General features: G+C 49.1%; 1 protein-coding gene across 6 annotated transcripts in view; it reads left to right on the plus strand.

Moving 5' to 3' along the window:
* Positions 1-508: 508 nt before the first annotated feature.
* The window catches only part of GATAD2A (GATA zinc finger domain containing 2A), a 94,574-nt gene continuing 79,046 nt past the window's right edge, over positions 509-16,036 (plus strand). For 4 of the 6 annotated variants that reach the window (XM_058563884.1, XM_058563887.1, XM_058563882.1 and 1 more), the window contains exon 1: positions 12,996-13,250. The gene's annotated coding sequence lies outside the window, so the exon portion shown is untranslated. Of the gene's footprint in view, positions 827-12,994; positions 13,251-16,036 lie in introns of those variants that run through there. The other 2 variants (XM_058563883.1, XM_058563885.1) reach the window with 2 other exon arrangements.

The following is a 16,036-nucleotide window of genomic DNA, read 5'->3' on the forward strand; positions in this document are numbered from 1 at the left end:
CTGGCCCAGGCCGCCTCCGGTGCATTGTGGGTGGGGCGCCCCTGCTGAGCACTGCGGGGAACCCCCAGCCCAGCCAGTTGTCGGCCGCGGAGCGGCCCAACCGAACCGCCCTCCGGGGGTCCCAGCGAGCGGGCCAAGGATTGACGCGTCCCCCAGGCCCCGCCCCTCGCGGCGTTCCCGCCCCGAAGCCTAAGCCCCGCTTCCTCAGGACCCTGACTGGACCTGAGACCCACTCCACTCTCCTATTGGTAGGTCGCCTGTCAGTCACCCCGTCCCGCCTCCTCGGGCCCGCCCAGGCCGCCGGCGCGATCCCGAGGGCCCGCCGGCCCGCGTGCTCATTGGCCGCCGGGCACTGTCCGTCGTGAGGCTGGCCACGCCCTCTGTGGGGCGCGGATCCCGGGAGCTCCGGCCAGACCCCATTGGCCTGCGCCGCCGCCACTCGCCGAGACGCGCCTCAACCCGGAAGTGTGCTAGGCGAAATCTGCCTAGCAACCGGGGAAGCCAGGCTGCGAAGCGGGCAATTTCAGTGTGAGACGGAGCGGCGAGACGGAGCGGCGGCTCCAAGCGCGGCGCGGTGGCTCCTCCCGCCCGGGGTCAGCGCCCCGGCGCGCGCACGCGCACCCCCACCCCCACCGCCGGAGCGCGCCTCGCGCCGCCCGCGCAGTCAGTCGGTCGGCCGGCCGTCGTCCTGTCGCAGCTGCCGCCGCCGTCGCGTGCGCCGTGTGAGGGAGCCGCCGCCGCGGGACCCGAGCAGACCAGACCCGGCCCGGCCACCCGAGGCCGCCCGGGGCCCAGCAGCCGCTTGCGGGGGCGCCGAGCAACTTCGGTGAGTGAGGGGCCGGCGCGGCTGGTGGCGGGTCCCCGGCTTCCGGTGTCCCGGGCTTGTCTGGGGCTTCCGCTTCTCCGAGGGGACTGCCTCCAGTGCGTGGACCCCGTTGTCTGAGGGGACCCGCCTCTCTGAGGGGAGCCCCCTTCTCTGAAGGACCCCATCTCTCCGAGAGAGCCCGGCTACTCTAAGGGGAGCCCTCCTTCTCTGAGGGAACCCCCCACCTCTCTGAGTGACCCCACCTCTTGAGGGGAGCCCCTTTCTCTGAGGAACCGTAACTCTCTGAGAGACTCTCACTTTTTTGGGGAAGCTCCCTTTCTCTGATGGAACCTCCAGTTTTCTGAGGGACCATCCTTCTCTAAGGGACACCAATATCTCTTCGAGGGACCACCTACTTCACTGAGGGACCCCTCCCCCCTTTTCTGAGACTCCCCCTCCCAACCTCTCTAAGGCGACCCCTGCTTCTCTGAGGGACCCCTGCTTCTCTCAGGAGACACCTCTGCTTCTAGGGGACCCTCCCCCTCGCTCACGGGAAATCCCTGCTTCTCTGAGCCACTGTTCCCTTTTTCTGATGTGTCCCCTTCTCTCTTTGCTGTTCTAAGGTGCCTCCCACTTTTCATGGGGCCGCTTTCCCCCCACCTTTCTGAGATGCTCTCCCTACTTTTCTGTCCCCACTTCTTTGGGCGATCTCCTTCTCCCAAGTGTCCCCCAACTAGTCTGAGGTGTTCCTACTACTGTCAGAATCTTTTTTGGAGGTGTTCCCCACTTTTCTGAGCTGTCCCCACTTTTGATGGGACTCCCGCTTTGTTGATGAGTTCCTCTCCTTTCTTGAGGGAAATGCCCTGAAATGCCCATATGTCTGACTGGATCCTTAGTTTTCTGAGGAGCAGTTCCCCACTTTTCCAAAACATTTTCCATTTCTTTTGGATCCCCTACTAACCTATGGATGCTGCAATGTTTAGAGGCTTCTCCAGAGGTTCTCCCCCTATATACGTCCCACTCCTTCAGGCCCCTCACATCTCTGAAGTGTGCCTCCACTTTTCCAAGATACCTCCTCTCCTGATGAGAGAGACAGTGGATTTCTTCATTTCTCTAAGGGCTCCCCTTGCCTTCTGAGGAGTTCCGCTCCCACTTGCCTGAGGACATTCCTGCTTTCCTGAGGTTTTCCTTCTGTTTCTCTAAGGAAGAAACTAATCTCATTTCTCCGTGGAGGCCCCAACTTCAAGATTCCCCTGTATCTGTTTGTGGCACCTACTTCCCTCCATTCTGGAAAGAGAGATCAGAAATGTACCCCCACTTCCAGTCTTCTTTCTTGCCAAATTGGAGGTCTTCTCTGAACTTTTACCTCAGCTTCCAGGGACCTGGAAGATTTTGTGGCTGTAAGGGAAACTGGGTGACAGGCAAAAAACGCTGTTTTCTCTTGTCATTTGAGACCTGCTAGATTTGGGGGAGCAGGAGCTATTGCCAGATGACCACCTGAAACATTGTCCCCCCATTATCACACTGTTAAGCTGTGGGACGACCCACTTCCTGTCCCATCCCTCCAACCTCCCTTTGCATAATATAACAACCCCCTCAAAAAAAAGAAGTGTTTTCTCTCCCTAGGCCTTCTGATTTACCCCTTGATCTCTAGAGGGTCCTCAGTTTGTGGTCCACTCTGATTTGGAAGGCAGAGCAAGAAGCAGGAAATGGGTCACCTTAGAGCCAGAAAGGGTAGAAGGGAGGCAAGGGACAGGGGATTTGACTTCATTTCTCTAAGTTTTAGGTGACTTCAGCCTGACTGAAAGAAGTTTTTAGGTGGCTTTTACAAATCTCATATGTACTTTTTTTTAATGGCCCACCCTGGATTCCAGATTCACTCCGGTAGCTAATTTTATCTGCTTTGCCAAATGCAAAGCTCTCTGGAGCCCAAGTAGATGAATGCTGGCATTGAGAGATGGTCCAAAGGACAGGAGTGAACTCAGTTTGAAACCTGAGTAACTTGTAACCACTTCGTGTCCATACACAAGTCTCAGGCTAAAAACGTGGGGAGAATGTTCCTGAAGTGGAGTTCTGAAATATAGGCTGAGCTCCTGTTTGGTTTAGCATTTCAACAAGTTCTTTCCTCTGACTCTGCTAGAACAGCAGTTCACTTTACAGTTTGACTTAAGGCTGTCTCTCTCCTGTTCCTTTCCATCTGGATCTTGCTTAATTTGAGTCCTTTGTGAAGACTCCTGCTGAGGCTATAATTTGAGTTCTAAATCTGTCGATGGACCATGTGGACACAAGTTTCAACTCGAGCTATTTTCTTCTGTGGAGAAGCCTTTGGAGAGTTTCCTGGGCCCTCTGCTCCTGGAGTAGTCAAGTCCAGGCAGGAAGTTGCTGCAGACCTGGTTGCTCTTCTACTGCCTCTTCCTGGTCAGCTGTAGGTATTGCCCTGAGGGAAAAGGGAAAGATGGTGGGGAGCTTGGGGCTTAGGGTGTCCTGAGACAGGGCAGAGAAGTGCCGGCACACATTTATCATTTTAAATGAAACCCATAGAACCAGCAACGTGGAGTGTTAGAAAGGGAAGGGGGAGCTTTGAAGTCAGAAGGACCTGATTCAGATTTTGGGTCTGTCCTTCATAATTGTGTGGCCTTGGACAAATTATGGCACAAAATAGGCATGTTACTAAGTATTTGAGTGGTCATATCTCTGTGAATGTACGTGAAAGTGCCTACAGATGGGAAGTGCTTCCTAGACATATGAATGAATGAATCTGAGATAATGAACGGGAGGCAGCCAGTACAGCACCTAGCACATGTACAATAAAGGTTGGTTGTTGTACGCAGGAGATTACGATTCTGGCCTGGACTCCCAGACCAGGAAGCACTTGACATTCTGCCAAGGCTAAATAGGCCCAAAGAAAAAGAAACTTGGTATGTATCTTGTAAAACCCACTACCCCCTTGGGTCTTGTAGCATTTTCCTGTGTTCAGATAGCAGATGTGAGATGGATTTGCTGTTTGGCAGGCATTTGTGTTTGCATTGGCCTTGCCTTCTCTCTCTGTAAAATGGGGTAATTTGTGATATAAGGGCAAGTAGGGAGATGTATTACTATAATTAGACCATAGGCAAACTAGAAGATTATAATGAACTTGAAGAATTGTGAGAAGAAAAAAGTGGGTGAACCATAAACCTAAAGGATCGTATCTATATTTTGGGACTGCTTGAGTGAGTTATATGTAACAGTTACCTGGTGAGAGATCTCTTCTTACACATTGGAACCTTGAAAGAACAACTGTTCTTTTAGGGTAATGGATCAGATTTGGGGACAAAAGACCGGGAAAGTGATGTACAAATGCATTTGACACCACACAATAATAGAACATTGAGAGGGCCAGTGTGTGGCTTAGTGCCCATGAGGAGATCAGGATTCACCTTGAGCTTCCAGTATCTAGAGAGCTGTGGAGATGCTAACTCAGCCTCTGGGGGTGGGGGCTGGGGGCTGGGGGCTGAGTGGGCAGGACACATTTTTTTTTGAGAGGATTCTTTCTTAACAATTAGTGAAAGCCCTAAAATCATGGCCGGTGAGTTGGGCCCAGGCTTTTTCATTTAGTAGGGTGGGGACAGATGGCACTTGCCCCTGACAGCTAAAACCCAGGGGGAATTAATGGGTGAGAATATGAGCTAGCCCCACACTGGGCTGCTCCCAAGTTTGAAGAAAAGGGTTTTTTTTTCCCATTGAAATATCCCCTCTCCCTCCCTCATCTCTCTCTCTCTTTCTCTATCTCTTTCACACACACACACACACACAAAGTGACTTGACTATTGAGGCCAAGAAATATCCACCAATCTTAAATTTCTCTTAATTATTTTAAGGATAGTTATTCCATTATGTGAGAAAAGAGCAAAGTTTATTATTTTTAAAATGTAAAAAATAAGGTATACAACTTTAAAGGGATCACTATCCCTTTTGAAATTATGCTGTGTCTCTTGTGTGCTACAGACTTCACTCTGGTGGATGGTGGCGCCACCACCAAGTCTCTTATCTAACAGGAAGTTTTTTAAACTTTTTTCTTGATTGACAGATCCTTACAGCAATAAAAACCCTTGGATAGTTAGAAATGATATTGATCTAGGTACATTTATTAGATGTAATGTAAAGTGGTTATCCGTTGGTGGGCAGCTCTAAAAGGCATGTGGGTCCCAACACTGCCCAGCTTCTAACTCCGGCCGATAAACTGTTGATTTATATAACTGAAATAGCTGGGGAAGTCAGGGTTTCCTTCCTGTTGGAGACAGCACTGGGGGCATTAAATCCCTGTGGGATCTTGATGATAAGAAAGAAGCTGACCTCTTTTGGAATTGGGAAATAACTACTGTGTGGAGTGGTTCATCCAAATGAATGGATGGTGTTATTTTAAATTTCTAGTATTAAGTTTGGCTTATCCTCTCTGCAGCCCAGCTGCCTTTATACTGGTGCTTCGTTTGAATAAGAATTTATCCCTCCAGGCTGGCCTAAGAGGGACATTTGAGCACTCAAGTAAGGGCTTTACTTACCACAGGTTTTCCTCTGTGGCCATAAGGTAGGTTTTTTTTTTTTAATGCAACTTAAATTGGATTGAAAAATACAAAGTGTTAAACTTCTGGCTCATGTAACTTCCTGTGCCAGCAAATAATTCAGCAATAAATGAGTGCCTATGATGTGCCAGGCGCACCATGCTAGGTGCTGGGAACCCAACAGGACAGATGCAGTAGGCCCTTCAGGAGCTTACATCCCAGTTGCAGAGAAGTAAACAAAAGAGTGAAAGAATATTGCAGGGCTCTTTTGGGAATATCTCTGGATGTTGGGAGCTTGAGGTGGAGTTGCTTGGAGGTTTAGAAGTGAAACCTCACTACCCTTCTAATTTCCTCACTGGGCTCCTTCCTTCTGTTTCCTCTCTCTAAAAGGAGATGGAAATTATGGCATTTTCCCAGTTGATTGTTGGCTGTTGGCACTAGTTGATCCAGGATGACTGTGGCTGTAATCTTGAAGAAACAAGAGAGAGTCTGGGATGGTCACTGCCAGGAGCATTTTCAGCTTTGCTTTTCTTGAAGTCAGTGGCAGTGTGTTTTTGGAATCCTGTGGCGTTTCTTCATGGCAGTGCATATTTTGCAGAGATAAACAGCTCTAAAAGCCCTTCCCACCTTGTTTGAAATCTTAAAAAAAAAAAAAATTCAGACAAAGGGAGTGCTTGGCTGTTGTTTATGGCATAGGAAAAGTGAGACTGCTTTGTTGTGTGTTAGTAGGTTCTTGGTGCACGGAGTTCCCTTTGCCCTAGGGTTCCGTCTTGCACTGGGATTGGGGAAGTGCTATTTGACTTTTCTATGTTGTGGCCAGATTTGATGTTAGTCCACATAGGTCAATTATGTGACAGGTGCTTTTCTTGAGTAAGTGTATCTGTGAGGGGTGGAGTCAGAGAACAGGAGTGGATACTCATTCAGGGCACAGGCTTCAGGGGAGAGGGAGGGTGTTATAAGGAGAGTTTCTGGTAGTCTGTCTATTTCTTTCCCTCCACCCAAGTACTGACTCCGGAGGTGAAGAGGCAGGCCCAGGCCGGAAGTGGGTGTAGACAAGTAATGCAACTGTGCACGTGACCAGGCTCCCACCTCTGGGTTCTGCTGCCCTTGGGAAGTGGATGCTTGCTCCCTCTTCACTTCCTGTTGCCCCGACCTCCAGGCTGAGTTCTTAGGCCCCAATTTGAGCATAAAAAACATGTAAACTGCTTTGTCAGAGCTAGGAGCTGCCAGTGGACCTGCACTTGGCAGTTCTGGGGGCTCAGCTAATGTACCCACAAACTCAGGTCTATCTGGCAGGGTGGCCAACAGCATGGTTTCCTGTTACATTATCACAGTGTTCCCTGCTGAAGCTTGCCTGTAGAGGGCTGCTCTGGAGATGTGTATAGAACTTAAGGAAGCAGACAGTAGATAGGTCCTTCTGCAAGAATGTGCTCTTGAAGAATAGTTTGCTGTTATTTGTCTTTATTGCTTTGTAGAAGTACCGTGGGAGGCCCTGTGTGCAGTAGAAACTTTATTTATTTTGCAGTAGAAACTTTAGAGCCAGAAAGCCTTGGGTTTGTATCCAGATTCTGCCACTTGCTGGCTTTGTGACCTCAGGAAAGTGGCCTAATTGCAAGTGGCCTAACCTCTTTGAGCCTCAGTTTCCTCATTTGTGGGGTGGGGATGGTAGGCACGAAGCAAGCTGCCAGATTGTTGTAAGTGCCTAGTAAAGGTAGTGCTTACAGAATCCTTTTTTTTTTTTTTTTTTTGTGAGGAAGATCAGCCCTGAGCTAACATCCATGCCAATCCTCCTCTTTTTGCTGAAGAAGACTGGCCCTGGGCTAACATCTGTGCCTATCTTCCTCCACTTTATATGGGATGCCGCCACAGCGTGGCCTGACAAGCGGTGCATCGGTGCGCACCTGGGATCCGAACCCAGGCCACCAGCAGCAGAGCGTGCGCACTTAACCGATACGCCACGGGGCCGACCCTGTGCTTACAGAATCATATCAAGGCTGACTGCCTCTCTTGAGGTTGGCACCCAAGTTTGGATAGCTATCTACAGCAGTTAATACTGCCTGAGAGCAAACCAGTCCACGTTAAGGCCACAGGCTGCTGTGAATGACCAAGGGCCAGTGATCTAGAAGTTCCTGGATTGGCTGAGTTTTCCCAGTGAGTTCCCTTAGTTCATTGTAGCCTTAGCTGCCACTGCATCGCCTTGGTGTACTTACCATATGGACTTGGAATGCCTCCTGAAGCATGACAGAGTAACTAGGAAAAAGGCTGAAACCTATACTTTACAGGGTGTAGTATGCACTAGCAAAAGCCTCACCTTTGAGGGTGATGGAAATATTCATTTAACTTGCTAAGGGTCAGGCACCTGGCTGGACACAGGAGCTCACAGGCTACTAGGAAAAGACAGGTACATGAACTAGTAAATGCAGTGAAGTGCTGCAGTTGGATGGGCGAAGGAGGGGCTGATTTGGAGGACTGGCAAAGGAAGGGGTGATAGAAAGAGCTACTTGTTAGGTCATTAGGCATTCCGGGGAAAGGAACAGCATGGGTGCAGGCAGGGACCTGGAGGTGAAAAACAGCCTGGTGAATTCCCTTGACCTGAGGAGGTTATGCTTGTCTAAAAGTCAGAGTTTGAACTGACTGAGCACCTTTGGCAAGAAAAGCCCAAAGTTACCTTCAAAGGTAGAAAGTCTTATAAAATGTGCCATTGTAGGATTCAAGATTGAATTGAAATTAAAATAATATTTAAATGGAGCTCTCAATAAGCATTTTCAATTAGAAACCAAAGATGGCCAGTGAAATCAGACCACCTAGATGCTCTTTGTAATGGTATGCAGTCTGCATGGAGTTTAATCTCCTAAGCAGGTTCAAGAGAACAGATTTGGGGGCTGCTTCTGAATTTTTTTCCTTTGAGAATTGTCATCGTTTAAGCTGGTCTAAAATTCTTAACACAGTAGAACAATTTTTTAACTTGCATGGCATTTTCAAGGTTTAGGCTATATTTATATTTATACTTATATTTATAAAGCTTTCAAGCTTTATATTTAGCCTCTCAAAGCATCTCTATTGAAGGTTGACTTTTGACCTAAATTTGAAATAAAGATCTTACTCTTCTCAAACCAGGAGTTGGTAAAATGTAGACCTGACATGGTCAGCATGCAAGAGGGCATGGCGTTTGCTATCGAGCTGTGAAGGAGAAAACTACAAAGACTTGCCATCTGTATTTTCTATAGTGAAATGCTGGGCACCAGTGGAGGAGGGGAGGACCCATCCTATTAGGAAAACTTTTGGGAGGAATGTTTTTCCTCCTTCCTATGTCAAGTTGGAAGATCTGCCATGTAACACCTGGGGAGTGGGGTGTGAACTGGATACCAAGTTTTTAAAACATGTTTTTAAAACATGTTTTTCTTCATGTCTAAACCAAGGTTTTTTAGCAGACCGATGATGTGACTAACACTCTTTCTTTGCTAAGCAGGTTTGAATAGGTTGATTTCTAGACTTCAGACTGTCATAGAACCTTTTTTTTTCCTGTTAGTTTTCTGATTTATTTTTTCCTTTTAATTTTTTTTAATAGTTGTTGTCTTTTTTTTTTTTTAATTTTATTTATTTATTTTCCCCCAAAGCCCCAGCAGATGGTTGTAGGTCATAGCTGCACATCCTTCTACTTGCTGTATGTGGGATGCGGCCTCAGTATGGCCGGAGAAGCAGTGCGTCGGTGCGCGCCCGGGATCGAACCCGAGCCGCCAGCAGCGGAGCGCGACCACTTAACCGCTAAGCCACGGGGCCGGCCCTCCTTTTAATTCTTTAATTCATAGAAAACATGGTTCACTTACTAACCTTTCAAAGACTTAAAATTGATGTAAATTAGGTGGGCATTTTTTTCTAAGTCATGTGTAGACACAAAAGAGATATTCCTTGCCAACTGGTGACACGTGCAGATGAAGACAGAGTGGGAGATACACTTCCGGTTCACGATGATACTTCTGAGCAGTTTATATTTAACCCTTTAGGGAAGTATTTGTGCTCAGAACCCTGTAATAGTGGGACATCGTCAGGGCCACACAGAGACTAACTGCAGATGGAGCCTGAACTTCACATTGAACAAACACTAAGCGTTCAGAATTGTAGTGAGAAACGACACTCAAAACAAAAAGACACATGCTGACAAAGTGGCCCGTCTCTAGAGAGCTGTGCTTCAGAGAGCTTTTCAGCATGCGTGACAGGGATGGGGCAAACGGTGCTGATCTGTCTCCCACAAACTCCTAATCTAGTGTGAGAATGTCGTGATTTAAAAATGACATTTGTTGGGCTGGCCCCGTGGCTTAGCGGTTAAGTGCGCGCGCTCCGCTGCTGGCGGCCCGGGTTCGGATCCCGGGCGTGCACCGATGCACCGCTTCTCCGGCCATGCTGGGGCCGCATCGCACATACAGCAACTAGAAGGATGTGCAGCTGTGACATACAACTATCTACTGGGGCTTTGGGGGGGAAAAATAAATAAATAAAATCTTTAAAAAAAAAAAGAAAACAAGGGGGAGCCTAGTATCACTTTGATAGCAGTAATCTCAAAATTGGTTAAAGTCTACATAACTAGTTCTGCTTAGCTTGTGAATTTAAGTAAGTAGTTGACAATTCATTATGTGTTTGGAGAGAAAAAGGTGTCTAGAAAGTTTAAAGGATAAACTCCATCCCTTTTCAGCCCTTTCTGTCCCAAAGCCCCCACACTCCAGGTGTAGCCAGTTCTGGCCTTTGCCTCTGCTGCTCTGGATGCCTTGGATGCTCATCCATTAAGACCTGGCTCAAATGTCACATCCACAAAGATTTCCTAGACCCGTCCCTGGGCAGAGAAGCAGCCCCTTCCTCTGTGATTCCTCAGTCTTTCCCATGAATGCATTTTCTGCATTGAAATCACTCTATTGTTTCTGGGCCACCAGCCTGTGCGCTTCTGGAGCCGGTGCCTGCAGGCTCCTCAGCCTGCAAAACCCTTGTGATGTGTGGTCTCTTCGACAGTTCTTGTTGATCAATGTTCATCCTGTAAGACATTTTAAATTTTGTCCACCAGAAACTTTATAGAAGTTTTCTGATTGAAAACAAAAAAGTATTGTACCTCAAACATTCAGTAGGTGATGCTACTCCTTTTCGGTCAGTTTCACACTACTGTGGCGCCTTTGACCAATTTCTGCTATAAAAGAGGACACAAATGTGGAATTTGGCCCAAATTTCTTTTCTTCGGTCCCTCCGTTGTGCAGGAACAGGCTCAGATGGTATTTAGAAGTTTATCTAATAGTACATTAGAAAGATAATTAGAATAGTTTTGCAGTAGTTAGGTGGAAATTGGCTTGGTTATTATGAGCAAGGGTCTATGAAAGGAAGTTTAAAGTGAATTTGAAAGAAAATTTTAAATAAGTTTTTTTTAAAGTATCATATTGATGGATGTCCATAAGTATTGACTGCCTTGTTCTTAGGGCAGAGGGAAAACTTCGAGAAAAACATCGTTTTGGGCCTACTTGTCTCTAATTAGAGATTCTTCAGCTTTAGAATGACATCTGAAAGTGATTGTATCATATTTTGTAATCACCCAGCTGAACTATTTGCTGTTTAGTCCAGTACTAGGCACCAAGGTGGCAAGGTCTTTAGTCTAAGCAGCCTCAGCATTTCCCTGCCTGAGCATTGGGGACCCCAAACAGGTCTGGATTCTCTGTTGCTTTTTCCATCTACACACCTGGCCTTCTCTTCCTATCACAAAAATAAACCCTGTTTCACCCCACCCCCACCCCCGCTGTCCCAGTTGGAGAAGTTGGCACTGCCCTCTGGAGCAGCCCACCTGTCACCAGTGCACACCTCAGTCCACAGGGGTGTGTCATTAATATGTCACAGCTGATGCCTCCCTCTTTAAAACAGGGTGGTTGTCACCTTGGTGACTCACACAGGGCTTGCCAGCTCAGACTCTGGAATCCCTACATCTATCTTGTCTTGGGTCTCCCACCTGACCATGCTTTGCTCTGTTTGTAGTTAATTAAGTTGGCATTAATCAAGACCCAGGTGAGGAGCCATGAGGTAATATTTTGCTTGTATTGCTTTAATATACATCATCTGATTAATTGTGGTAGAGTAAAGAAGTTCTCAAAATATACAGCTGCCGAATTAGAGTGAAGATTCTGGTAATTGCTTTAACTGATCCTTGCACATGGGATCAAGGAGCTTCCTGCTTTCCTATAGCAAGTCACCTGTTTGAGAATAAGACTGTTTTTGTTTGCTTTTTGAATTTGAACATTTGAATTTCTTTGTAGCAAAGCAAATTGCCGACAAAACTGGGTCAGGGAAGGTGTTTGGGGGTCAACAATTTGTATTTTGTATCATTTTTACTTTGAGGAATGCTTCTCTTGTTGCCCATGGGAGGTTGTGCCAGATGTTGCATTAAACAGTTGGAAGATTTTGGGGGTGGGTGGGGGTCGTGGTGGAATCAACGACAAAAAGTTGCCAGTTATGTGTGGACCTCAGCACAGAATTAAAATGGGCTTTCCTGAACTTTTTGTTGGGGGGGCACATAGCAGAAAAACAATTTTATTTGTAAAACTTGTTCTACATTAAGTGTTTTTCAAGGTTGGGGTCAAGACCAATCTTGGGGCGGAATTACATTGATTCTTTTTAAAAATGAAATAGAATAGAAAATATCAGAGTACGTTGCAAGTGGTAAAGGTATGTTTGGTGAAACTTTTGTTTCAGTTGTATGAATATGTATTAGGATGTGTTTTAAAAAAATTACAAGCCACTATTCAGGAGCCTAGGTGTCTCATCATGAATTATTTGTTTTAACGCTGGGAAAAGGATATGAAAATGGCCTTGTCTGGTGATTCTTCAGAACCTAATCTCGATGTTGAGAGCCTACTGTAATATTAGATTTTTTATTTTCCCTGTTGAAATAGTTTTGCTTTATGTAGTTTAACATCTCCAAAGCCCGTCCTCTCTCAGATTAGACTGTGTGTCCTGTGTTTCTTCCATGTCACTGGAGAGGGAGGGTGCAGATTTGTCTTCTTGGGGGTTTCACCTTCTCTCGGAAGCACGGGGGCAGACTGGGGGATAACTGGAGAGGGAGAGCAGTCATCCCCCAGGTGTCTTCGAGTGGGTGGGTCTGGAGCTTTCTTCGCAGAATTTTGTTTACCGCGCTGAAGAAGTGATGGTTCAGCCAATTCCCCGGAGGGGAGCTTCTGGGTGTCGACCCCGCGGGCGTGGCATTCTAACCTCCGTTTTCAGAAGCAGCTGAGTTGCTCGAGGTCGCGCAGCTTAGCTGGAGCGAGGTCAGCAGTGAGTGCGTCGTGAGTCAGCCCTGGGCGCGGCCCTCCCGGTTCTGTGAGCCGGCGACTATCTCTCGGTCCTGCGGAGGGCGCTGGGGGTCCGCAGGGCGGGAGCCCGCCAGAGCCCGCGTGGGAAACCAGCGCGCGGGGCTGGGCGTAACGTGAATTACCGCTGGGAGGGGCGGTGCTTCCGGGGCGGTCCCGGCCGGCCTCGTCCCGCCCTCTCGCCGCCTGGCCCCGCCTCTCGCACTCGGGCCCCGCCCACCGACAGCCTGGCCCCGCCCAGCCGGGCGCGGGCGGGCGGCGTCGCCTTTAAGAGCTCCCCGGTGTTTTGGGGGCCGCAGGCCGGGCGCGCTGACCTGGTGCGCATGTCCCGGGCGGTGACGCCGGCGCCGGGCTCCATGTGTGCGGCCGAGGGGCGCATTATCTGGCCGGCGGCGCGGGCGGGCGGGCGGACCGGCGGAGCGAGCGCCCAGGGCACGGGCGGCCCTACAGGCGGAGCGAGCAAGTGCGGCCCGGCGCCCTCGGCCCCTCGGCCGCCCGGCCCGGCACGCGACCCCGGCCCCACGGCCCCGCGAACCCGCGCGCTACCCTAGGGCCCGGCCGGCCCGCGGCCCGGTAAGTTCCGGACCAAACTTGGCGGGGGCCGGGGTTGGGGTCGGGGCCGGCGGCGCGCCGTGGAGACTGGAGCGGCGGGATCGGCGCGGGCCAGGCAGGGTCTGGGGGCCAGGGGGTCGGGAGGCTGCGAGGGAACCTCGCGTCAGCATGGAAAAGTGAGAGCGAGCGAGTTCTACTCCTTGTATTCCGGGAGCGTCTTCCTCGCGCTGCCCTGGAAAGTTCTGCGCTCCGACGCTGCCCGGGCACGTGGGGGCCGGGCCGGCGGGGGTCCTGGAAAGTCGCGGCGACGCCCCTTTTCCTCCTCCGCTTCCTCCGGGGCCTGGGGAGGGGCCGGGCCTCAAGGCTCCGCTTCCGAGCGGCCGGGACGGGCGGGAGGGGGAGCGGCGGCCGGCGGCACGTGGACGCGCGGGCGGAGGTCTGGGGCGGGGGTCCCCGGCGGGCCGGGCCGCTGCGCTGAACCCCGCAGTGGCGGCGACGGAGGCGGCGGATCCCGTGTCAGAATAAGAGTCCCCGCGCTCCCACGCCTGCAGGGCCGGCCCTCCCCCCGCTCGCGCCCTTCCTGCCCGACTCCCGGGAGCCGCGAGACCCTTCCCCCTCTGTGGGCTCCAGCCTTTCACAGGGCCCTACACTTTAAATTTACCTCCCCGTCTGGGCAGTGGTTGTATTGATTTCTTTTTTCCCACCTGGAATGGGTCGGCATCAGTGACTAGACAGTAGCAGCTGGCCTTTTAAAGGGATTATTGCCAAGAATCGGAATTGATCACTTCAGCAAGGAAAGGCTTATGGGCAGGGCCCCAGCCTAGAGTATGACTGACACTTGGTGTGTGCGCACTGCACTGGGACCCAGAAATGAATGGGGACCCCTCCCTTAGGAACTGAATGACAACCCTTGGGTGCACGTTTCTGCTCTGCCCTGGGAATTTTACAGGGACTGCTTAATTTTGTGTATCTGATCTAATGTCTTTAGGTGTGTAGTTCATCCTTATCTTAAGAGCTTTGGGTTCTTGAGATCAAAGTCCGGGTTAGTCACTTGAGCCTTTAATTTTCTCTCTTCCCACCCTTTCACTTCTTTCAGTTTTCTTGGAGTGCATAGTGCTTGTTTGTCTCTGGTTCTGTGTGTCCATTTCGCACAGTGACACCTTCTGGCTGTGGTAGCACAGAGAAACTGACGGACAGACAGCCTTCTGGGCAGCTGCTTCAGTCTTGGACTGACTGTCCTGTTGATGTTCTTTTTCTTCTGATGGTGGTTACAAGTTTTCTTTTAAGTTAGGTTAGGTGAAATAATGTTCCCTGGCACCAGATCAGTAGCTTGTTAGACCTGACAGCAAGCTGTGGAGGAGGGCTAATAGATCATACTAGTCCGCAGATTTGAGTACCTACTGTGAGCCAGGCTTAGTGCATAGACATCTTCCGTGCCCATGACAATCCAATGGGGAGGGGAGAATATAATCCCCACTTTACAGGTGAGGATACTGAGTCTCCTGGAAGTCAGGCTGTTTGCCCAAGGCTGCTGAGTGGTGAAGGGCAGAGCTGGGCTTGAGCCTGCCCTGTGGGGCACCAGAGCCCAGGAGTGCTCCTGTTTGCAAACTCAATGTGTGAGCATTTCCTGGGAACTCCTAAAACACGAGGTCATTTACTTGTCCAGGCTCCAGTGTACCTCTATTAGCCCTGCCTTGTGTTTGGAGAGCTGAGTTACCAGCTGACCTTGGAGGAGCCAAGCCTCTTTGCATTTGCATTCACTTCCTCAGCTTCCAACTCAGAAAAGTTGGCCCTTTTCTAGAGGAAGCAGTTTAGAATGGGGATTTTGGGAGCAATTTGCTAGACCTTCTCCTCACTTACTCTTCCACCCTTCACTTTTCATCCATTATTCCTCCCATAAAATTCTGAAGCTGATTTTTACAGAGAATAGCCTCTCATCTTGATGTGATGTAGAGAATGGGATAGCTCCCATATTACTGATTTGGATGCATTGTTATTTCCACTCAGATGACATCATTTTTATTAATGTCAAGTCATCTCTATTAATGCAGTATCATTTGGAAGATCTTGCAATCTTTTGTTTTAATAGTGAGGAAAGAAATAATGCTACTCTTGGTAGAAAAAATCCTGGAAGGGTTTGTACCAAAATGTCAACAACCAAATCTCTGGATTAGGGTTAGCAGTAGTTTTTTTCCTTAGACTCTTTAGTATCTCTGTATTTTATGATTATTTTAACAATAAGGAACATTTTTTAATTTGAGTAATAAAACACATTTTAAGGACTCTAATTCTCAACTCTTTAGTAGCTCCTCTCACTTGTTTTGTATCATTTATTTTGTGCATTCCTGGCATTGGAAGTAGTGATTTCTGGATTGACTTGTTCAATAAATATCAGAGTGCATATTGTGCTTCCAGCACTGTGCTAGGAATCCCTGCTCAGTGTAGTTTACTTTGAGATTAGTGGGAGAGAAGTCGTAATTAATCTCATAAATCTGGGGAAATTTACAAGGGCCAAGGAGAAAAGAATGCCACAACCTGGGGAGCAAGACTTGAGGGGGCCTTCCTCCAACTGGCATCTGAGGACGAGTAGGAACTACGTGTGTAAAGAGAAAAAGGGTGAGCATTTCTGGCAGAGAGAGTGCTTGGGACTGAAGGAAGATCTCACCTGGTTGGAGCAGAGATGGGCGGGCCTTGGGTCTGAAGGGGTCTGGGATTTACCTTGAGAGCAGTGGGACCCTATTGAAGAGCATAAAGCAGGGACTGGTATGATGAGGCTCAGCTAGGACTTCCTTGGGCCTTAGCAGACA

The sequence above is a fragment of the Diceros bicornis genome, chromosome 20 (assembly GCF_020826845.1).
Source record: "Diceros bicornis minor isolate mBicDic1 chromosome 20, mDicBic1.mat.cur, whole genome shotgun sequence".
Classification (NCBI taxonomy): Eukaryota; Metazoa; Chordata; class Mammalia; order Perissodactyla; family Rhinocerotidae; genus Diceros; species Diceros bicornis.